The sequence below is a fragment of the Equus caballus genome, chromosome 17, assembly GCF_041296265.1.
Source record: "Equus caballus isolate H_3958 breed thoroughbred chromosome 17, TB-T2T, whole genome shotgun sequence".
NCBI lineage: Eukaryota > Metazoa > Chordata > Mammalia > Perissodactyla > Equidae > Equus > Equus caballus.
The window spans coordinates 80,209,895-80,234,768 of NC_091700.1; the positions used below are offsets into that span (position 1 = coordinate 80,209,895).

The following is a 24,874-nucleotide window of genomic DNA, read 5'->3' on the forward strand; positions in this document are numbered from 1 at the left end:
ACAACAAAGAAGATGTATACACAACAAGTTAATAGAGGAAATAGGTCGAATCCTAAAAATATAGTCAACACAGAAAAAGCAGAAAAGAAGAAAAAAAGAGAAACTGAGACAAATAGAAAAGAGCTGGAAAGATGATAGATTTTAATTAAACCATACCCACATTAACATTGAACGTGAATGGTCTAAAGACACCGAGTACAGGCCAGATATTGCCATAGTTGATAGACTAAGTGAGAATTTAGCTTCTGAATTATAAAATAAAAATTCATGCAGTTTTGAGGCCTAAGATTATTCAGATAAAAGAAAGTAACATGTACAGGTAAGAACAATCTTTTTCAAGTTGCAATTTCTATTGTAGAAAATTGACTTCTTCTTGATGTTAACATGTGTGTTCACTCAATAGCACTTTCCTAAGTTGTGAAAATTAATATGCAAAATAGAATATACTCTGCTAGGACATTTAACTTTATGTTTTAAAACATCAAGTGATAAAATATATATATATATATATATTTAGTCAGTATAAATGCACACAGGAAGCAGCAGGTTATTCAGCTAAACACAGAGAATCTGGAAAAATAAGCATATGGGCAACTGTACCATTTGGGAAAAGTTAGATGAATTCAATAAAGTAATTTGTGGCTTAAATGTATTTCATACATTTTTCATATAACTTTGTATTTTATAAAATTCACATATTCCCCCACCAAACTAAAACAACAACTATTGTATATTTGGACCCAAACTTAAATGCATACATGAAAAGTACTTAATTCCATCGATGTAAAATGTAAAAAAATGTAAAAAGTAGGGCATTGCTTTAATACAGCACCTAAGGGTTGCTGTTTTCAGATTGCCAAATAAAAGCCCCTTCTGCCTCTCCTCCATATGCCCAGGGCTCCATATGAGCAGTTGGCATATGGGTCCACACATAGATGATTACACCTCATTGGTTTATTCATTGTGACTTCAAATTATTACTTAATACTCTCTAAATTGTATCACTGGCACTCCCTTCAAAAGCATCCTGTTCAGGAATGTTCTCTTACGTTAATGGGCTTTACTGCTTCCTTGACAGTGTCTGGGAGCTTCCTTAGAACCAACCTATATTGTTTTGTATTCTTTTGAATCTTTAAATTATGTAAGAACTATTTTCACACAAAATGGTGAGTGTTTTCTAAAGTTAATATTTTAACAACATTTGTTGGAAAGTCTATTGAAAACTAGATGAGCTGTCCTTAAGCCAAAATCCCACTGTTTTGTTCATGTCACTTATTTTGTTTCACTGTAGGAGAAAAGTAGGATTTACTAGCTGGCCATCAATTAAAAATATCAAAACTAAAAATAGTTCTCTGCTGAAAACTCATCAAATATTTATAAACTCTCTAAAGAAGGGAAGAGTTTAAAAGCTTATCTAACAGAAAAATAATTGAAGCAAATTACACAATAAATAGGACATTTTCTATTAGCTAATATTATACGTTATGGTTTTGTAAGTTTCAAAGTTTTCCTTTCTATTCTCATCTTCCTTCACAAGGGATATGATGTTAAAAACCTATTTTCTTGAATCTTGATGGATATATTCTACCTTATCTAAATTTATTTTACCTATAATTATGTTACCAGTGATCCAAGGAAGGGTCATATATTCACCCACAGCAGAGGAAGAAAAAGTTTCTTTACAGAGATTAACCATGGTCCAAAGTTTGTGGCATTCTAGAAGGCAGAGATGCAGAAAGGAAGAGGAACATAGGAGGTTCAAAAGAAATCTTTGCATGTTTTAGAAACTTCAAAGTATTAAGGCCATTAATTTATGAACGATTTTCAAGAAATTACAGGCCTGTTTGTCTTTATGTATGTCTTTCTGATAACAAATACTATGATCCCTTGCTTGAACTCTTGCAGTTGATGATACCAAAATGCTTTTTATAGTTCCTTTCTTGCTCCTTAAATTTTATTTTTCCACAGCAGCCAGAACCCATTTAAACCAGAAACAAATGCCACTCCCTTTTGCTCTCTTGTTCAACACCCACCCCCCCTACCCCCCACCCCCCCCACACACACAGGGCTATTTGCATCACAGGGAAAATAGATAAGAGCCCCCTCTGGTTTCTCATTATTCTATCCGTGAGTGAATCTCTGGCATCATCTCCTAAATTCTTCTCTTTGCTCCTTTTGGCCCAGCTTCCCTGGCCTCCCTGCCATTCCTGACCGCCCTTCGACCCTGCAGCCTTTGACACTGCTCTTTCCTCTCCAGGAACGCTTTTTGTCTGTATGCCCATGCACTTGTTTCTTGCAAGTCAGTGCTGAAACACCACTCTCCAGAGAGGTATTTCCAGTTCTTCTTGTCTAAAATAACATCACCCCTGTAACTCTCCAACCACTTAAACAATTTTAGTTTTCTTCACTACTCTCTTTATTATCTGATTTCATGTCAAGCATCTATGTATTTATCTTATACCTTGTCAAAGAGAATATAGACTCTGTGAGCACAGATAGTTTATCCACTTTGTTCACTGCAGTATCCACCACAAATAGAAGGATGCTTAGTAATTGCTCTATAAAATATTTTGGAATATATGGATGAGTGTATTAAAAATTATCAAAAATAAAAGCACTTCAAGCCAAGTGTATTGCCGTTTTCATCATTGTTTTAGACAATGACCATCCTCAATGGCCATGCCATTGTGTAATACCCTCTCCTGCGTTGTGGGTGAGATTTGTAACTTTCTTCTAGATACAATATTGCAATAGAATATGGCAAAGGGGATGCAATATCACTCCCAAGATTATGCACACAAAATTAAAATGTTTAATCAGTTAACTTTAAATTAATCAATAGGGAAATTATTCTGGGTGGGCCTGACATAATCAGGTGATACCTTTGAAAGAAGATCTAGCAATTGAAGATGCTCTACTGCTGGTACTGAGGGATCACACCACTATTAGTTCTACAGCTAAAAAAAAAGGAATTCAACCAACAACCACATGAACTTGCAAAAGCCTTGAGTCTCTAATGACACCACAGCCCTAACAACATATGGATTGCAGTTTTGGGAAACCCTGAAGAAAGGACACAGCTTAGCTGTGCCTCGACACCTGCCCCACAGACTGGAGGATCGTAAATGCAGGTCATGTTGAGCTGCTAACTGTGTGGTGACTTATTATGCAGAAATAAAAAAACATTTCAATCATCGATATCTAGATGTAAATCAAATTATCTAACTTGCCATTAACATCATAATAACCAGGTCAACATCCCCCATAAAAAGAACAAATAATAATTTAAAAAAACAGAAAAGCCACTCTTTTGACATAGTTTGGTACAAAGTTAGTTTGAGGCATATGATTACAAAGACAGCTAAATTTATATAAAAAGTATTTTCCTGAATTCATTTCTCTTGTAGATACTTCTAGGAAAAAATTTATAAAGTGCTTACCAAGAGCAATACAAGGGAAATCTTGCTCATTTATCATGTTATTATTAAATATTGAGAAACTATTTAACTAAATAACAAAATATTTAATAAAAACAATAATATTTGAGTTATGGATCATAAATATTCCATTTTTATAAGAAATATTGTATGTTGCCTCTTTAGTATGCATGTTAATTATCTAGCTAGATATGATAGATAATGTGGCATCCAGGTAACAGCATTTGGTAATACCCAGACAGACCACATAGAAATAAGTCTTTAAAGCCTGCCCAAATTAGTCTATCTCTCAAATTTGATGGAAATGCATATGCAGCAATGAGATGCTCAGAACTTCCCTGAACTTAATCGGAATACTTTTATCACTTATAATGTCACAATACATTGAACAAAAATCAGGAAGAGAAAAAAATGGAAATTTGCCAATTATAATGTTTGACATCCCACAGCTGATGTGTTTATTAATGCATAACCTGAAGAAAAAGGAGGAAGTACAAAATCACCTTTGTTGCAGATGGGAAAATTAGGGGAAAAAGAAGCAATAGTATTTAATAAGATTGCATTGGGTCTAGCATAGAAAAAAACGATTTCAATGCCATGAAATCATAATTTATTTGCCATCCTATAAAAAGTAGCCAGAATATGAATTTTATCCATTACACAATAGTTCTTAGAAGAGCCAAATAAGTATAGGAAAGAAAAGAAAATAGGTAAGTAAATTTAGAAGAAATCTAGGAATAACCAAAAATAACCCTGCCCCAAAAAAGTAAGAATAAAAATCAACTGAAATCAGTTGATAAAAATTAGGAAGGAAGTCAGTAGTACTGTACCTAAATATGTGAATGAAAAAATTATATTGAATAAATTTCCAATTGAGAACAAATTAAATAAGCTCATTCACTACACACACACACACACACACACACACACACGTACAAATATATACACAAAATCACCCTATCTCCATTGTGGATGGTATTGAATATCTGTATAATTAAGATTCATCGATTTGTGCATTTAAGATGCATGCATTGCATTCTACGTAAATTTTACCTGCAAACTCAAAGGTGAACAAGTATTGCAATCTAGTATGCTTATTTTCCACAGTTGTATGTGTTATGATTTCTTAGAGGATCTCCAAGATTTCATTATTTTCCTATGTATCTTGTCTTCAGAATATGAGGATAAATAAAGCTTGTTTCCCACTTTTGAAGAACAGAGTTACAAATACAGAAAAGGTAGTTGCAAGCTTTAAGAGAGGAAAGACTGTAATATTTTTTAAAGGGTTAGATTGTCAATTGGAAGTATTGGTGTGAAAACACGTCTTTTAAAATATACATAGGTTTACTTCTATATCTATTACATTATATTTCCATACTCTTTCCACTGAATGACCTTAGAACCAACATACAAGTATCAATGAAAACATCATCTCTGCATATTATTTACCAATCTCTGTTAAAAGGAAAGAGAGTTCCTTGGTAGAATTAAGCAGCCTAAAGATAAGACAAGGAGAAGACAAAATAAACATGTACCATCATATTACAGCAGAAAATAAAATCATGCTCAAAGAATGACAGGAACACATCAAAAGGAGTCCTTTTGAGGAGCATATCATTTGCCTAACTGGAGAAAATGTGAGCATGTCAGTAAATTATGATAGTATTGGGTTATACATATATTGAATAAAACAAAAATTCAAAAGCCTAAAGAGACATAAATAAATAAATAGGGAGAAACGAAAGTTTCTTTAAATGTCCCTAATAATTATAGAAGGAATGATAGAGTAAAAAGAATTATTAGTAAACAAGAAAAATAGAGATTAATGTGTAATGAAATACAGGGCCTCACATAGTCTCAAAATATTTCTAAACAAATTATTTATTAATTGTAAGAGAAAAATAGAAATTTTAAACTGGAGAAACCTGGCAGACCCTCACCTAAACTAAATGATCAAAGTTACTTATCACCAGCAATGAGACAAATAGATATCATGTACCCCTAATACTATGCAACCAAATCAGTGGATGTGGTTATCATACATGAGCAGCTCAGTCAGCGAAGCTGGTGGTTAGAGTTTATTCCTGACCACTGTCTCCTACTAACTTAATAACATCCACGCAAAATCCAGCCCTGTGTGTTAAGGAGATATATATATATATACATATATATATATATAAAATTTAATATGTGTAAATGATCTTTCATATGCATAAATTTCTCTTTGACCTACTCATCATGACTTGACCAGGTTTGGGCAACAATTTTTTCGAGCATCTCAACATATTCACCCCTCCTCTTTATTCACTCAAGTACATTTCACACAGGACAGTCAGATTGAGAACCTGAATCACGTATCATCACAACCCTTGCCATCTTAAGAAGTTTAACTTTCAAAGAAAACATCAAATTACCAAACATGGCCATCAGGACTCACTTTATTTTTTCACTGAGGAAGATTTGCCCTGAACCAATATCCATGTCAATCTTCCTCTATTTCTTAGCATGTGGGCCACCAGGACAGCATGGTCGCTAGTAGAGCGGTGTAGGTCCACACCTGGGAAGTGAAACTGGGCTTCTGAAGCAGATCAGGCTTAACGAAACCATTAGGTCACACAGGGCTGGCCCCAGGCCTCACATTTTTTATCTTTCATCCCTCATATTTCTTACCTCCTGCAACTGCGACTCAGGTTATTTGGGAATCGTGGCCTTCTCTTGAGTTAGCAAGTTTTCCTGTTGCTGTGACCTCTACATATGCTACTTTCCCTTTATACAAGTAATTCTTATTCACCTTTTAAAACTGGATATAATGTCATTTCTTCAATGTAGCCTTCATTTGCCAAAACTCTCTAAATATTATTATTATTTTCTTTGAGGAAAATTAGCCCTGAGCTAACATCTGCCACGAATCCTCCTTTCTTGCTGAGGAAGATTGGTCCTGAACTAATACCTGTGCCCATCTCCCTCCATTTTATATGTGGGACACTTCCACAGCATAGCTTGATAAGCAGTGCATAGGTCTGCACCTGGGATCTGAACCAGCGAATCTCAGACGCTGAAGCAGAGCATGTGAACTCAACCGCTACCCCTCTGGGCCAGACCCCACAACTCCCTAATTTCTTGAACCACATCCTTCCCCCTACACAAGATACTATAGTGCCATATACCTTTTTAGGGTGACATTTACAGACTCCTAATTACTATTTCAAATTCATCTTTGCTTTCTTGAATGCATGTCTTAAAGATTTATCCACTTTATTCATGATTGTATGTGTAATCCACAGCATAATGTAGATGTTTTCTGCATTTTTTGAACTGGTGCATGAGCAATGAATTAATTAAGTCAATATAGTTAGAAAATAAAGTTTCCTTTTTTTCTTTGATAAGCTTTAAGGTGCTTATGTTTATAGTTGTAGACCTAAATTACCTTTGGCAGGGATTGTCAGGTTTTCTGAAGTAACTTACAATGGTTCTTAATTTTTAAATATAAGGCATGTGTTCATACTCACCACAAGAAAAGGGTGTGAACAACAACTGTGTACTCTGCAAGTGTTCCTGTGCTTCAGCGTGGGAGGGTGTGATATATGTGTGATTCTGGGTTGTTGTTTATGTGTGTATGTGATAGAGAGACAGAGACAGAGAGAAAGAGAATTTGTGTGTATGTATGTGTTTGTGTTTGTGTGTGTGTGTGTGTTGGCTTAGAAAAATCTGCCTACCTAGATGTAAGGCATAGGCTGGTGAAGTAATATGCCCAAGTATACTTGGGGTCTTCTCATAGGGGATGGACTAAAATTCTTAATTTTTCATGACGTTATTTGAAATTAAGGAAATCTGGTCCAGGAGGCTGTTATTTTAGTCTGATGGCAAGAAAAGATGACAATGTTCCAAATGGGATCTCACCATCAGGGATATCTGACCTTTTAATGTGTGGTTAATAAAATATCCTTTGTGTTTGTGGGAAGTACTTTAATTCCTGCAAAATGTGCTACTGGAATTGGTTAAACCCATCTGGTCTCAGACAGCTGACATACCATGTTTTATGTGTGTGTATAATAATGAATAAGCAAATGAATATAAATTACCAAAAATAAAAACAAAATCACAATCTTGGGGATCAGCCTGAGAAACTGTGGCTTTGGTCAGAGCATAACCTTAAACATAGTCTTCACTGTGACCCGGTGTGACAGCAAAGTTATCGAGAATGCTAACCGATTGATCTGCTTTCCTAGATTGTTTTGTCTATTGTACAGAAAGAACAACTGGCTCTTTCAGAGAAACTGACTCTTTACAGGGAAACTTAAAGATTTCTTAGAAAATTGGGGATACAAGGAAGAAACACTTGACTTCTCATTGATAATAGCAGACTACTATCTAGTTATCGGAAAAATTTGAAACATTAAATCATAAACAATGTATACAAAATATACTTGAAGGTAGTACGATAGAATATCAAATGCTCTAACAATCAGTATAATAAAATTAAGAGACCGTTTGGAAGGTTTATTGATTTTCTATTGCTGCATAACAAATTAAAGCAATCTTAGTGGCTTAAAATAATATTCATTTATTAGTTCATAGTCTGTAGATCAGAATCAGAAATAGTCTGTTTGACTTGTCTTCTCAGGCTAAATCAAGGCAGGAGCTAGCTGCATGCAACTCTGCAGTTTAGGATCCCCTCAAGCTCATTTCTGTTACAGGTAGGATTCATTTCCTTAGAGTTGAGGACTGAATTCCTGTTATCTTCTTGGCTGTCAGCTGAGGATGCTCTCAGTATCTAGAGGCCACTCTCAGCATCCAGAGGCCACATCTAGAAGCCACTCCTTGTCCTGTAGCTTCCTCCATCTCAGCAAGAGCGAATCTTCATTAGGTTAAATCCCTCTCATTGTTTGAATCTCTCAGACAGTCTCTGCTGAAACCAACTAAGAAAACTGCTTTGGAGATGCTTGAGTAGAAAGTCTAAAATGAGTAAGAGCAAATCTGATGTGGTGGGAAGAGGGAAAGTGGGAGAAAGGAAAGAAGACATTTCCAAGGAGGGTGAACAGCATTTGAAAAGCCCTGTGGAAGGAGAGATCATGGTGTGTTTTTCCCAGGCTTTCCTGATAGTATGGTTGACCCAAAGCTCTTGTTAAGATGACCACTTTCAAGATCTCATCAAGATGGTAGTGTAGGCAGACTCTGAACTCATCTCCTCCCATAAACACAACCAGGTTACAACTATTTTTGGGAAAATTGCCCTGGATAGAAAACTGAAAACTGGATAAAAAGAATCCCCCAAACATGGGACAGTCTGACTGAGGTGGGAGAGGCAGAAAATTCCTTATAGAGAGAAAGCCACCTTCATGAGCAGCAGAGCTTCACAGCCAGCCAGGCGGGAGCCACCTTAAGGTATGCAGCCCTCCCTGGAGAAGGGGGGACCTCAGTGGGAGCACATTACCACTATGAGATCCTTTAAACTCAGCACAACTGGGACAAGGGTCTTACTATCTGGCTTTTCTAGCTGTTAACTGCAGTGGGGCATACACCCAGAAAAGCTATTGAACAAAAGCCAGAAAAACCCAGTTCTTAAAGGGCCCATGCACAAACTCACCTGTCTCAGAGTGAAAACTAAAATCACCAGAAAGAAGGCTGACAGTCCTATGGTGAAAAGAGACTTACCTGGTAGGCTCTGAGTGCATCTTGGTGAGAGTAGAGACCTCTCCAGAGACTGAGACATTGGTGGTGGCCATTGTTGTCACCTAGTCCAGGTGGGCTGACACAGACCTTGGCAGATGCCATTGATCTTTTTCTCCTGGCCTGTTAGCCCAGGGGTCTGCCACACCCACTAGAGAGCAGATTTAATCCAGATCAGCCAGGGCAGGCAGCTCCCTTAGGGACCAGCCCCACCCAACTAAAAGTCCTTAGGCTACTCGTTGGCCTGCATTGACTGGGTGCCTTGGTCCTCTACAGGCAGGTGAGTGTGCCCACCTCTGTTGGGGAGGGCCTCTGTGAGGACCAGGTGAAATGTGGGGGGCATTGGTGAAGAGGCAGGGGCCTCTGCAGTGGGGCATCAGGGTATGCTCTAGGGGGTTGGGAAGTGTGCATGGACCAGGACTGTGTTGATGGTGTGTGTGGACCTGTGGGGGCTGGGGCTTACCATAGATACCATATGATCCAACTATCGCACTGCTGGGTATTTATCCAAAGAGAACTTGAACACACAAATGCATAAAGATACATGCACTCCTATGTTCATTGCAGCATTATTCACAACACCCAAGACTTGGAAGCAACGTAGCTGGCCATCAAGGGATGAATGGATGAAGAAGGTGTGGTATATATACACAATAGAATACTACTCAGCCCTAAAAAATGATGAAATTCGGCCATTTGTGACAACATGGATGGACCTTGAGGGTACTATGTTAAGTGGAATAAGTCGAGGGAGAAAGTCAAATACCATATGATCTCACTCATAAGTAGAAGATAAAAACAACAACAAACATATAGCAACAGAGATTGGATTGGTGGTTACAACAGGGGAAGAGGGGAGGGGGAAGGGAAAACAAGGGATTAGGTTCATATGTGTGGTGATGGACTATAATTAGTTTTTGGGTGGTGAACATGATGTAATCTACACAGAATTTGAAATGTATTATGATGTACATCTGAAAGCTATATAATGTTATTATCCTATTTTAGTGCAATAAAAAGTAAAAAATAAAAGACAAAAGAAAATTCTGCTTTGAAAGGGAACATATGATTAAGTTAGGCCCACTCAGATGGTTTCTCCGTCTTAAAGTCAACTAAATAGTAACTTGAATTACATCTACAAAATTTCTGTTGCCACATAAGGTTACATAATCATGGTAGTAACACTAGGGAGCAAAGATCATGGGAGCCACCTTAGAACTCTGCCTGCTGTAGAATGCAAACTACCTACAAGGAAAAGCATCACGTTTTAATTGTTAGTCAATTATCAGTGATTTCTTAATGCTTATCAGTCATATTGTGCTTAAGAAGAACAGTAGTGTGCACTTAAATATGTGACAATTAATTGCTATTTGAATTTTTTTTTGATATACACACACACAAGTATATATATATGGCTTCTGATGAGATTCCCAAGAGAAATTGGGACTTACATTTTCATTACTTAGAAGATCTACAGAAGATCTACAATTTGCAATTTGCAAAGACCTCAAATAAAATCAGAAAAGATTAAAATGATGTAAAAATAGTTATGCCAAATTGTAGTCTACTAATTTTAATGTACCTTATCTAGAATCGGAGTAATGACAATTTATACATGGTAGTTACATGAATCCACTGATCCTTACATCTGATAGGAACACTTACAGTGCTTGAGACAATTTGCATCCAGATACAAATGGAGAATGGCAAACCATAAAAAGCTCTAAGACTTGTGATAAAATTTCCTACTTAGCTACAGTATTCATATTTATGGAAGGCAGCATTTATAATTTAAGAAAAGGGAAATTGGGAAATAAATCCATTTGTGTATTTCAAAGTAAAATGTATTAATTTTATTACATAAATAGATTAATTTGCTTGGAGCACAAATTTCCTCTCTTTGGAATTACATTATCTTTTATTTACCCTTAGGGGAAAAACATTAAAAACAATTATACTTGTAAATATATACTAAAACTGAATCAGAACAGATTAAGTGTAGAAGTTAAGTAAATTTCATATTTACTTAGTAAAAGAAAGCTATTGCATTAAATAGGAAATTTTCTTCTGATAAAATAAATCATGAATATGTTGATATTGAGCTTGTTTGAACTAGATTTTGTTTCTTTTTTAAATGCTTCTACTGAGAAATAATTTCTTCACTGAAATACACTCATATTAATATTCCATTTGCTTTTTTAGGATTAATTAGGAGCTTAGTCATAAATTTTATGAATGTGTTTCATCTTTTCCGTTTCTCCTTAGGTTTTCCTTAAAGAATGATCAATGTTCACTTGCCTAGACATTATAGAGTATAGTAGTGAAGATGTTTCAACTGAAATATTATAAATACAATAAATAGGAGTAATATAATATAAAAAAGCATATACATCTAATTTTTAGTTATAATCCAGGTAGATGCAATTAATTAATTATAGTATGTTTTGTTTTTTGCCTAACTAGTGAAGATACAAATTGCAATAAAAATATAATACTCATTCAAACTGTTCATATTTATTTAAATTTATAACTAAATAATATTCATTTAAAATATTTAACATTTTACTTAAATAGCTAGTTATTCAAAATACATGATGATTTTTTTAAAAATTTGAAGTTTTTCCATTGTAAGCATTTTAGAAAATGTCTATAGATTTGTGCAAACCCTTGTAGCAGGATTGTCTCATATCTCATTTGTCTAGTAAGTATAATATTTTATTTGGATTGAAAGTAATAACTTTGCAACTTAAATATTTATATATATAAACATTTATATCCATATAGCTTCTGATGAGATTCCCAAGAGAAATTGGGACATATTTTAATTACTTAGAAGAACTACAGTCTCTGCTGCATGAAATCTTCTCAGTTGCCCTTTGTGAAGCCTCACCACCACTTTCTCCTTAGTAATCACACCTTTCGTGTTAAATATCTAATTTATAAAAGTATCCTAATATTTTTATTTATTTGTATGGCCTTTTATTTCAAGGTCAAAAAGCTGTATTTGAAGATAAAATGAAGGCTTACAGGGTTGATATTAGCAAAATGATAGAGCAGGCATTTGGAGAATTGGGACATTCAATACAGAGGAATTTAGAAAGACAAGTGCATGCCCAGGGAAAGACACATGCTCACAAAAGCCCTCATAAGACCCTTATCTGTCACCTTAGCTTGATCTGCATTCTTTGCAAGCCTAGGTAAGTGTTAGACTACCTCAGCACTGAGGCAATCTATAAAAACAGGGAGAAATATCTGGTTTTTGTTGTTTTATTATTTTCATTTTTGTTTGCTTGTTTTTTTGTTCCTTGAATCCAAGGAAATCTCTAACAAAAAAACATGAGCTAAAGGAACAGAAACTTTAGTGACCACAGACAAAAAAGAATACAGTTTTTGCAAAAACAGTTTGAAAAACTCACCAGACTTTCAATATTCAAAAGATAGCAAATCTAGAGAAAGGTAAGAATATGATTTCCAGAGTTGCCACATTATAATATTAAAATGTGGGTTTTTCAACAAAGTATCACAGGCATAAAAATAAACAGAAAAATTGGTTTATTTAAAGTAAAAAAACAAATTGATCAAAACCACCCCTGAGGAAACCCAGACATCCAACTTCCTAGCTAAAGATTTTAAAACATCTGTCTTAAATATGTTTAAAGAACTAAAGAAAAATATTGAAAAGGGACTAAAGAAAATCAGCAAAATGATATATAAAAGATGAGAATATTGGTAAAGATATAGAAATTAGTAAAAGGAACCAAAAAAAATTGTGGACCTGAAAAGTACAATAACTGAATTGAAAAATTCACTCAAGGAGTTTAACATCAGATTTGAACAGGTAGAAGAAAGAATCAGTAACTGAAGATAGGATAATTAAAATTATCTTGTTGGAACAGCAGAAAGTGAAAAAGAATGAAGAAAAGTGAACTAAGGGCTAAAGGATCTGTGGAACATCATCCAGGAGACCAATATATGCATTGTGGGAGTCTTAGAAATAGACGAGAGAGAGAAAGGAACAGAGAGAAGATTTGAATAAATAATGGCCAAATTTTTTCAAATTTGATGAATGACATGAATCTACAAAGTCGAAGAAGCTCAAAAAGTCTTAAGGATAAACTTAAAGTGACCCTCTTCAAGACACATTATAATCAAACTAATGAAAGTTAAAAATAGAGAATTGCGAAATCAGCAAGAGGAAAGAGACTCATCACTTACAAGGGATCCACAGTAAGATAAGCAGCAGATTTTTCATCTGAAACTACAGAGGACAGAAAACAGTGGGATAACATGTTATAAAATGCTGAAAGAAAAACAAAACCTTTCAAACAAAAATTCTATATCTGGTAAAGCATTTTACAAAAATGAGGGAAAAGTTAAAACATTCACAGATAGACATAAGTTGAGGGATTTTGTCACCACTAGACTTGTCCAAAAAAATGAAAAACAGAGTTCTTTAGGTTGAAATAAAAGGACACTATGGCAAATGGCAAATGGCAAAATGGCAAATCAAGGTCATATGAAGAAATCAGATTATCCAGTAAAGTAACTACATGGTCAAATATAAAAGCCTGCATTGTTGTATTTTTGATTTGTAACTCCATGTTTTATTTACTATCTGATTTAGATAGGTCCATGAAAATAATTATAAACAAATATTTTGGGGTATACAATGCATAAAAATGTAATTTGTGAAAACATTAATATAAGGAAGGCACAGTTCTATAAGATTAGAGCTTTTGTATGCTATTGAAGTTAAGTTCATATTAATTAAAATCAGGTTCTTATAAATTTTAGATGTTAAATATAATCCACATGGTGAACACAAAGAATATATCAAAAGAATATACACAAAAGAAAATGAGAAAAAAATCAAAATGACAATACAAAAATCAACTAAATTCAAATTAAGTCATTAATGGAGAAAGTGAGGGACAACAAAGCTGTAACATACCAAACACAAATAGCAAAATAGCAGAAGTAAGTCCTTCCTCATAAATATTATTTCATATGTAAATGGATTCAGCTCTCCAGTCAAAAGCCAGATATTGCAGAATGAGTTAAAAAAAAATAGCAACTTTAATCCAATGGTTTATTTTTGTAAGACATTCACTTTAGATCCAAAGACACAAATAAATTGAAAGTGAAAATGTGGAAAAAGATGTTCCATGCAAATAGTAACCAAAAGACAGCAGGATTGGTTTACTAGTATCAGATAAAGTAAACTTTAACTAAAAAACTATTAGAAGAGACAAAGAAGGACATTAGATGTTGATAAAGGAATCAATTTATCAGAAAGATATAACAATTATAAACATATATGCACCTAACAATACAGCCCTAAAATGTATAAAGTAAACATTGCAAAATATAAGAAGCACACATGGACAGAATTAAAGGGAGAAAGAGGCAATTCTACAACAGTAGTTGGAGACTTCACTATTCCACTTTCAATACAGGCTAGGACATCTAGATAGAAGATTACTTATTATTTTTATCACTTTTTATTTATAAAATATTTTATCAATAATGCAGGCTTAAGTGATGCTTATGATGTACTGCATATTGTCTAAAGTTTCTATAGTTCCTAAATTTCTGTTGATCTAGATCCCTGTTTTCCTTTCCCTGCATGATTCCTCCTTTGATTCATTTAAGGATATCTAATGTCATCACTTACATAACTTTTGTCAGCCATCATGACTCAAAGTCTGCATGGTAACATAAAAGAAATGGAAGAAATAGAGGCCTAAAAAAAAATAACTAACATAAGCTTGTTGTTTTGATTTTAATCATTGCCTAAGTTATCTTAAGAAAATGAGAATTTCAGCTTCTAAATTTATATTTTTTCATGATTGATGGTCTTTACCTTCAGTGACCTTTTGTATTTATTATTTATGGATTTTTGTTTCAACTATTTTGCACATTTGTGATATTTTAGAATTTATATTTATTTGCAGTAAGAGTTTATTTAGAAAAAGAATGATTTATTCTGTAATAAATATTTACTGATGATGTGTTACATTTGAGTAACTGTGCTACTTACTGACAGTACAGAGTGAGTAAATCACAGATCTTTCCCTCAAGATTCTGAAAGTACATTAAGGAAATCAGAGAAAAAACTTATGCAATTACAGTTCTTCTATAAGCACATTACTACAGAGCCAATTCTTCAAAGAAGATTGACAGTGATGGGAAAGAGAGAGAAAAGTCACAACTGGAAGATATAGAGTCAAGAAAGGCCCTTTTTCCCCTTAATTTCAAGTATTTTTCTTTAACGTTTAAGATAGCTAAAATGAGAACATACTTAGAAGTGACGGAATGGGGAAATTCAAAGATTTTAGAAGTGATGGGGTGGAAGGGAGATTGAACAAGTTTTTGGAGAATAAGTGCTAATGTTTCTGTAGTTTTCACAGAGGCATTAGTGTGTTATACCAAAAAGAAAGAAGCTAAAGTTTGAAATTTTCTCCTGAGTTAAAAAAAGAGCCTGTGTCATCTGTTCTTTTTGTAATCTTCTGCTTTCATTATTTTTTAATAAACACGTGATTGAACTTTTGATTTTTCACTGCCATCTATCTGAAGACTAGGCTTGTTCTTATTTTTTTCAGACCAAGTAAGCCCCAGGATTATAGTATCACCTATGAATGTACATAAATCCAAAATGTTAGAAAATGAATTTAGAATTGAATATATATTTTTAGGAACGGTAAGGGAAAATTGTTTCATTTGGGGATATGCTGAAGTAGAGATATCTGTGGGATATAAAAGTGAAAAGAGGGGATGGCCCCATGGTGTAGTGGTTAGGTTCAGTGCAGTCCACTTCGGTGGCCTGGGTTCATGGGTTTGGATCCCAGGCACAGACCTACACCATTCATCAGCCATGCTGTGACAGTGACCCACATAAAAATTGGAGGAAGACTGACACTTATGTTATCTCAGGGCTAGTCTTCCTCGGCAAAAAAAAAAAAAAAGTAACAAGAAGTTCCACAAAAAAATTGCCATCATATGCTTTTATCTAAACTTTGTGGGACTGATTCAGTAATTGAAATGAGACCTTTCTCTGAGCAAACATTACTCTATTATCTATTGTTTTGTATTTTTCACAGCACATTTCTATTTCAAACTGATTTCTTCCCTAACTCAATATACTTGTGTGCTGACTCATTTCACCTTCAGTTGTGGATGACAAGGGAATGCAAACTAATTTAAATATCATCCTAAGTAAATTGTATTAGAATGATAATTCTGCTGTAGAATGCAATTTACATAATAAATTCTAAAATCAAATATAAATGATTTATGGATTACCTACTGTTTGTGATTATTTGTGCCACTTTTCTATTAACGCAGATAAAGCCAATCTTATTTAGCATTTTTATAAGTAATCTTGAATAAAAGATGCACATTGAATTTGTGATGCATGCAGATTATAACGAGTTTCCCTGGATGGTGAAATGCCACGTCCATGGGGACAAATTGGTAAAAATGTTCACAAATTTTGAGTAGCCAAGAAGATAGAATTTTGGAAGATAAGTTATAAAATTTTAGGTTGAACATCATTCCATAGATTTCCTAGTTTGTGCTCGTTTAAGACAGAATTGAATTTATGTCCAAAAAGGATAAAACAATATCCCTACTTAGTGTATTTGTATTCTTTCTGCTGGTTGACCTGAGAGCTACTTGTTATGCTAAGCTCTCTATGCCACCTTCCGTTCCTAATTCTAAGCAATTCTCTATCATATATAAGAACTTTTACAACTCATACTAAAAGAAAAGCTGAGATACGATAGTTCTAATTTTTATACCCAATTAGTTTATTTCCTGTTAGTAGTTTTAAAATATTGGTTTGTTTTATTTAGTCTTTGTGAATATTGGATTTTCTGTAAGCCATCTTGCAAAACAATACACAGAATAATTATTTCTGACAAGAGAACATTGAACATTATAATTGAAAGTAATAAAGCTCCTTTCACACAAACCAGGACTCAAGAATGTGTGTATAAACATACATATGTAATTCCAAGATCTAACGGCAACAGTAAAGAATTTATAAAGCTTACTGTGAAAATATTAAAGGAACATCAATGTGAAAAACTGTAAGTTCCTGTTTAATAACCGCTAACATAATCTCCAGAGTATAAAAGCAGTATTTATTGAAAGAGACAGGTAAATTCTGCCATCCTCTCAATCCTCTGGTTATCTTAAATCACAAAATGAAAATTTGAAAAATTTCCTTTTTAACTTTAAAAGTTTTTTTTTTTTTTATTAATGTTATGATAGATTACAACCTTGTGAGATTTCAGTTGTACATTTTTGTTAGTCATGTTGTGGGTACACCACTTCCCCCTCTGTGCCCTCCCCTCACCCCCCCTTTTCCCTGGTAACCACCGATCAGATCTCCATATCAATATACTAAATTCCACCTATGAGTGGAGTCATACAGAGTTCGTCTTTGTCTGACTGGCTTATTTCGCTTAACATAATACCCTCGAGGTCCATCCACGTTGTTGTGAATGGGCCAATTTTGTCTTTTTTTATGGCTGAGTAGTATTCCATTGTGTATATATACCACATCTTCTTTATCCAATCATCAGTTTCTGGGCATGTAGGCTGGTTCCACGTCTTGGCTATTGTAAATAATGCTGCGATGAACATAGGGGTGCAACGGACTCTTGAGATTTCTGATATCAGGTTCTTAGGATAGATACCCAGTAATGGGATGGCTGGGTCATAGGGTATTTCTATTTTTAACTTTTTGAGAAATCTCCATACTGTTTTCCATAGTGGCTGTACCAGTTTGCATTCCCACCAACAGTGTATGAGGGTTCCTTTTTCTCCACAACCTCTCCAACATTTGTCTCTCTTGGTTTTGGATGTTTTTGCCAATCTAACGGGTGTAAGGTGATATCTTAGTGTAGTTTTGATTTGCATTTCCCTGATGATTAGCGATGATGAACATCTTTTCATGTGTCTATTGGCCATATTCATATCTTCTTTTGAGAAATGTCTGTTCATGTCCTCTGCCCATTTTTCGATCGGGTTGTTTGTTTTTTTGCTGTTAAGCCGTGTGAGTTCTTTGTATATTATGGAGATTAACCCTTTGTCGGATAAGTGGCTTGTGAATATTTTTTCCCAATTAGTGAGCTGTTTTTTTGTTTCAATCCTGTTTTCCCTTGCCTTGAAGAAGCTCTTTAGTCTGATGAAGTCCCATTTGTTTATTCTTTCTATTGTTTCCCTCAACTGAGGAGTTACAGTGTCCGAAAAGATTCTTTTGAAACTGATGTCAAAGAGTGTACTGCCTATATTCTCTTCCAAAAGACTTATTGTCTCAGGCCTAATCTTTAGCTCTTTGATCCATTTTGAGTTTATTTTGGTGTGTGGTGAAAAAGAATGGTCAATTTTCAATCTTTTGCATGTGGCTGTCCAGTTTTCCCAGCACCATTTGTTGAAGAGACTTTCTTTTCTCCATTGTAGGCCCTCTGCTCCTTTGTCGAAGATTAGCTATCCATAGATGTGTGGTTTTATCTCTGGGCTTTCAATTCTGTTCCATTGATCTGTGGACCTGTTTTTGTACCAGTACCATGCTGTTTTGATCACTGTAGCTTTGTAGTATGTTTTGAAATCTGGGATTGTGATTCCGCCGGCTTTGTTTTTCTTGCTCAGGATTGCTTTAGCAATTCGCGGTCTTTTGTTGCCCCATATGAATTTCAGGATTGTTTGTTCAATATCTGTGAAGAATGTTCTTGGGATTCTGATTGGGACAGCATTGAATCTGTATATTGCTTTAGGTAGTATGGACATTTTAACTATGTTTATTCTTCCAATCCATGTGCAAGGAATGTCTTTCCATCTCTTTATGTCATCGTCAATTTCTTTCAAGAAAGTCTTGTAGTTTTCATTGTATAGATCCTTCACTTCCTTGGTTAAGTTTATCCCAAGGTATTTTATTCTTTTCGTTGTGATTGTGAATGGGATTGAGTTCTTGAGTTCTTTTTCTGTTAGTTCATTGTTAGTGTATAGAAATGCTACTGATTTATGCACGTTAATTTTATACCCTGCTACTTTGCTGTAGTTGTTGATTATTTCTAATAGTTTTTCTATGGATTCTTTGGGGTTTTCTATATATAAGATCATGTCATCTGCAAACAACGAGAGTTTTACTTCTTCGTTACCTATTTGGATTCCTTTTATTTCTTTTTCCTGCCGAATTGCTCTGGCCAGCACCTCCAGTACTATGTTGAATAGGAGTGGTGAAAGTGGGCACCCTTGTCTTGTTCCTGTCCTCAGAGGGATGGCTTTCAGTTTTTGTCCATTGAGTATGATGTTGGCTGTGGGTCTATCATATATGGCCTTTATTATGTTGAGGTACTTTCCTTCTATACCCATTTTACTGAGGGTTTTTATCATAAATGGGTGTTGGATCTTGTCGAATGCTTTCTCTGCATCTATTGAGATGATCATGTGGTTTTTGTTTTTCATTTTGTTGATGTAGTGCATCACGTTGATTGAATTGCGGATGTTGAACCATCCCTGTGTCCCTGGTATAAATCCCACTTGATCATGGTGTATAATCTTTTTGATGTATTGCTGTAATCGGTTTGCCAAAATTTTGTTGAGGATTTTTGCATCTATGTTCATCAGTGATATCGGCCTGTAGTTCTCCTTCTTTGTGTTGTCCTTGTCAGGCTTGGGGATCAGGGTGATGTTGGCTTCATAGAATGTGTTAGGGAGTTCTCCATCTTTCTCAATTTTCTGGAACAGTTTGAGGAGAATAGGTATTAAGTCTTCTTTGAATGTTTGGTAGAATTCTCCAGAGAAGCCGTCTGGTCCTGGACTCTTATTTTTGGGGAGGTTTTTGATTACCGTTTCTATTTCCTTTAAAAGTTTTTATTTTTTATATAAACTTTTAGTAGGCAAACAAAACATTCCTTCAGGGTGTGATAATCATATATATGATAACTCTTTAATGTACATTGTAACTAAATTTAACCATAATGAATTCCTTAGCACTATATTTTGTACAACTTTAGGAGCTCCACATCATACATAAAGGCGACCTGAAGCACACGTGATCAAACTGTGCTCGAATTTATTATGGGAAGCATGTCAACATTTTTACTAATTAAATGTTTATTAAATTCCCATATTTGTAGTGCAGCATATTATTTTTTGAGTAATTTATTTCATATATTTAAGAATACGAATAACATGAAAGTATTTTCAAAAAGATAAATAAGCTCTATTTATAGAAAATGTTTTTGTTTAGAAAGTAATCTTGATAACTCTTTTGTTTGTTTTTTATGTTATTTCCTACAGGATGGTAGCGAACAAACTAAACTATGAAATACATAGAAGAACATGGGACTACAAATAAATCAGTTTTCAGTTCTTCAGTTTCTTTGTCTAATGTAGCAGAGAGAACCCCTGTGAACAACGGAAGCAGGAAATACCACAAGCTAGCTGACTTTTCCCCATCTCAGAGACCTCAGTGGTAAGACAGTGTAATTTCTAGAGGCCAGGGAGCAAAATTTGAAAAGGTTACTAAATATCCCTTGTTTTCATAACTACTTAATTGTAATGAGCATGGATGTTGGATTCAGATTAACGATAGTTGATGTCTCTGTACTTTTATTACGAACTGGGTAATCTAGGCAATTTGCCTGAAATCACAAGGCTTCTATTTACTCGTCAAATTGCAAAAAGAAAGATATTCTCTTCACATGATCATTAGCAACAACCGATTCAATTTTAAGTCTCAAGCACTTAGCTCTGTGGATGCCGCATACTAAACGCTAAATAAAAATATAATAAAATCAACATGTTCCTAATTCTTGTATTAATAGGATATGCATGAATGTGGAATGCAGAAAGAAAAACTGAAAATGATAAGCTTATGAGAGAAAGGCCAGCTTAGTAGTGACTACAATAAACCAAAGGCAGTTATATAATGCAGTATAATACCCTTTGACTCACGTCTCCACATTGCCCCTCCCTCAGCCCCTGACAAAGACAACTCTATTCTTTGCTTCTATGAGTTTGGCTTTTTTAGATTCCACATGTAAGTGAGATCATACAGTATTTGTCTTTCTCTATCCGACTTATTTCACTTAGGATAATGTCCTCAATCCATCCATGTTGTCACAAATGGAAGGATTTTCTTTATTAGGGCTGAATAATATTCTATTGCGTATATATCTATATAGCACATTTTCTTTATCCATTCATTCTTGATGGACATGGATTGTTTTCGTGTCATGGCTATTATGAACAATGCTGCAATGAACATGGGAGTGTAGATAACTTCCAAATAGTGATTTCATTTCCTTTGGATATATACTTCTCTCTTCTTTTCCTGGTAAATCTAGCTAAAGATTTGTCAATTTTGTGTATCTTTTCAAAACCTAACTCCCAGTGTCGTTGTCGATCTTTTCTACAGCTGGAGGGATTAGCCCAAACGTGCCCACAGGGATGAGGGTCAGCCTCCATCTAGGCTGGCATCACAGAGGCTGAGGCTGGCTGCCAGTATGGATCCCAGCTCTGGAGAGGGATGGGGTACTAGGAAGAGAGCAGGGAGAGACTCAGGTGGCTCCTGTCTGCAAACAGGAAAATTTGTGGGGATAAAACCTCCGCAGTGGAATCAGAAGGGGATTCACAGGCCGTACTTGCCCTTGGTTTCTTCAGAGGCAAAAGCTACTGGGATCCTGTGTAGAGCAGGTCCCTGGGAACCACCATGGCTCCCACTGTGTGGCTGCTAGTGGTATCCCTTGCCTTTCTTCCTTATTCCTAGTAGTTTGTGTATGTCTTAGCTTGCCGATCTCTGGATGGGGTGACACTGAAGCAGGTCCTTCATGCAGTACCCCAAAAGGCTAGGGAAGCTGTTTCCTAATCCCGCCCTCACTTTCCTGGGAGGCGAACTCCTTCCGGCTGAGGAGTTTCCTTTTGGTATGGGCAATGTGGGCTGGGGGAGGGGATGATTCAGGCAAAATGAGGCTGTTCTTTTTTTGTGTGTGCAATTATTCTCAGGTTTTTTGTTCCGCTGTGTTGCTGAAGTTTCTTAAGTGGACTCCTGAGCTCTCCCAGAGCTATTTTTGTGGATAGCTGTCTAATTATTGATCTTTGTGGGGGGACTGAGGCTGGGGTCTCCTAACTTCGCCATGATGGTGACATTCTCTATAGCACACTTCGAATTTTTGCAAACCGTAGGTGTGACATGGTAACTGATTGCGAGCCTGTGTGATTAACATTATCCCAGAAGCACTGTATACTTATGGAAACTTACAAAAATCAAAAGTGTACATCTAAATTAATTCCAACAAAGTGAACACACTCAGGAAACCAGCAACAATGTCAATAAACAGAATAATAACAAACTTCAAAAAATTCTCTTGTGCTTGTTTTTTCTTAGTACACACCAGCCAGGAATAACATCTGGAATAACTTATAACACAATAGATTAATATTTCTTGTATATTTTAATGTTATATAAATGCAATGATATATTTTGTGCTCTTTAGTGTCTACCTCCTTTCATCCAATATTATGCTTGTAATGAATGTAAATCAATTAACTCTGATTTGTTTTCTTCCCATTTATGTTTCTCATTCTTGCCAGAGATCCTGGGCAGCCTTGGTGATTTTTTAAATTTCCATACATAAAATAGGTTAAATTCTTAATACTGGCTAATTAATAAATCTCCAACTCTCACATGTTTGTTTTTAACTTTTTACCAACTTATTCAGCAAGGATCTGATTTTTAATTTTGTCCCATCTATTCTTCTTTATTTTTCCCTTGAATTATTTAGGTAAGATAACCCATTATTTATGTAAATTGTAATGCTCCAATACAGAAAGAATCTATTGCCATGATTCTTTTTTCCAAAATATGATATCCTATTGTTACTTCCAAATGCCTCATCTAGAAACATCTCTTGATCACCTTAGAGAGCTTGAACTTGCCTTGTTAATCCATTATTCTAAATGGTTCATCCACGCTACTTTCCATGGATTTTAAATTACTATGTCATCTCTTCTAAATTTAAAGTGTTATGGTTTTTTCGTTTGTTTGTCGTTCATTTAGCAGTTTCTGAGATAAATGCCAAATTATCTTGATTCCATTGTATATCAATTTATTCTACAACATCTATAGTAAATTTTTGACAATGTTAAAAGATCTTGTGTCACTGACTAGGTACCTAAACAAACTTTAGAAGCATCCATTGCTGACTGATTTAATGGCCCTTAAATTATAACTTTATACTGTCCTTTAAACAAGTGCCAATCTATTTCTCATATACTACATTGCTGTTGTCATTCTTCCTGTGATTATATCGTGAAGGGAATTTTTTCTGATTACACATACACACTGGTCCCTATGGTGTCTATACAGCATTTGATCTGAGACAGTGCACTGCTTAGCACATGTAGAAATATACAGCGCTGCTCATTACAGTCTCACATCTAGACTCCAGTAATTCCACAAAGCCTTGTTACAAGAACTGAATTCCCATGGTAGTCAGAAATAATGAATCACCTGGATCTGAAGTTTCAATTTCAATAAAAACTCTAAGGACCCAAACCAGAAAAGTTCAGAATTGTAGTGCATACTGAGGAAATAAAGTAGGAGGATGCTAACAAGTTGTAATAGGGAATGCGTGACACCTAAGTTTATTTAGTCAAGAAAACGTCATTTATTGATTGCATTAATGGTCCCAGTTCTTCTCTCTCTCTAACCATATCCTTTCCCATGTGACTTTGTAGGCCACGTCACTAAAGAGAGACGGTCTCTTTTTCCATCTTTTGAATCTGAGGAATCTGAATTCAGGCACTTGACTTGTTTTGGCCAATGTTATGAGTGAATTTCATATATGTAGAGACTTTTGCTTTTACTTCAAGCTATGTTACTGCCAGCTGACCCGCCTGGACCCACTGATAGAAGACAAGAAACAGAAGGCAAAATCCTCCTGCCATCCAATGTGACTACAAACTGACTGCCTGACAAATATGAGAGCGGGCCAAGCCCAGAATAAGGAGAACTGCACACCCAAACACAGGCAAAATGTCGGACCTGCACACTTTGAGGATGAAACAAATACTTAGTGTTTTAAGCCACTGATATTTGAAGTGGTTTGTTACACAGCATAATTGTGGTAACAGAAATCTGATACAGAAATCAGTACTTTCAAGTGAAATGCTGATATATTAAAAATAAAATATAATAAAATATATGCTGGTTAGCAGAGGCTTACAAAGGACCATGATACTCTATGGAGCCAGAAAAACTAATGACCTGTTGTGATATTGGAATATGAGAAGAAATATATATTTGGTGTTCATCCTTTGTTCCTGGCACAAGGGTATCTAAAACCCTTGGAATTTCCTGAGTGATAGGTGTGAAGTACATCTTTTGTTATTTGTAATAAACTCCTTTTAAATATATCTGAGTTTACGCTAATGAGGTGACACTTGATGGGCCCCTTTATACCTTTAGGATGGGGCTTGTTGCCAGAGGAACCAAACATCTGATTAGAGATTTGGAACTTGTAGCCTCACATCCCAACCTAAGGAAAGGGAAGAGAGGCTATAGATTGAGTTAATCACCAGTGGCCAATGACTTAACCAATCATGCCTATATAATGGAACGTCCCTAAAAATCCTCAGTGATGATGTTGGAGAGCTTTGGGTTGATGAACACATCAAGGTGCTGGGAGTTTGGCATGCCTGAAGAGGGCATAGAAGCTGCATACTCTTTCCCACATACTTTTCCCTATGCATCT

General features: G+C 35.2%; 1 long non-coding RNA gene across 2 annotated transcripts in view; it reads left to right on the forward strand.

Moving 5' to 3' along the window:
• The window catches only part of LOC138918549 (uncharacterized), a 141,479-nt gene that overhangs the window by 75,233 nt on the left and 41,372 nt on the right, over positions 1-24,874 (forward strand). The window contains exons 2-3 of one of the 2 annotated variants that reach the window (XR_011428039.1): positions 20,418-20,592; positions 23,859-24,321. This is a non-coding gene — a long non-coding RNA (uncharacterized lncRNA). Of the gene's footprint in view, positions 1-20,417; positions 20,593-23,858; positions 24,322-24,874 lie in introns of those variants that run through there. The other variant, XR_011428040.1, reaches the window with a different exon arrangement.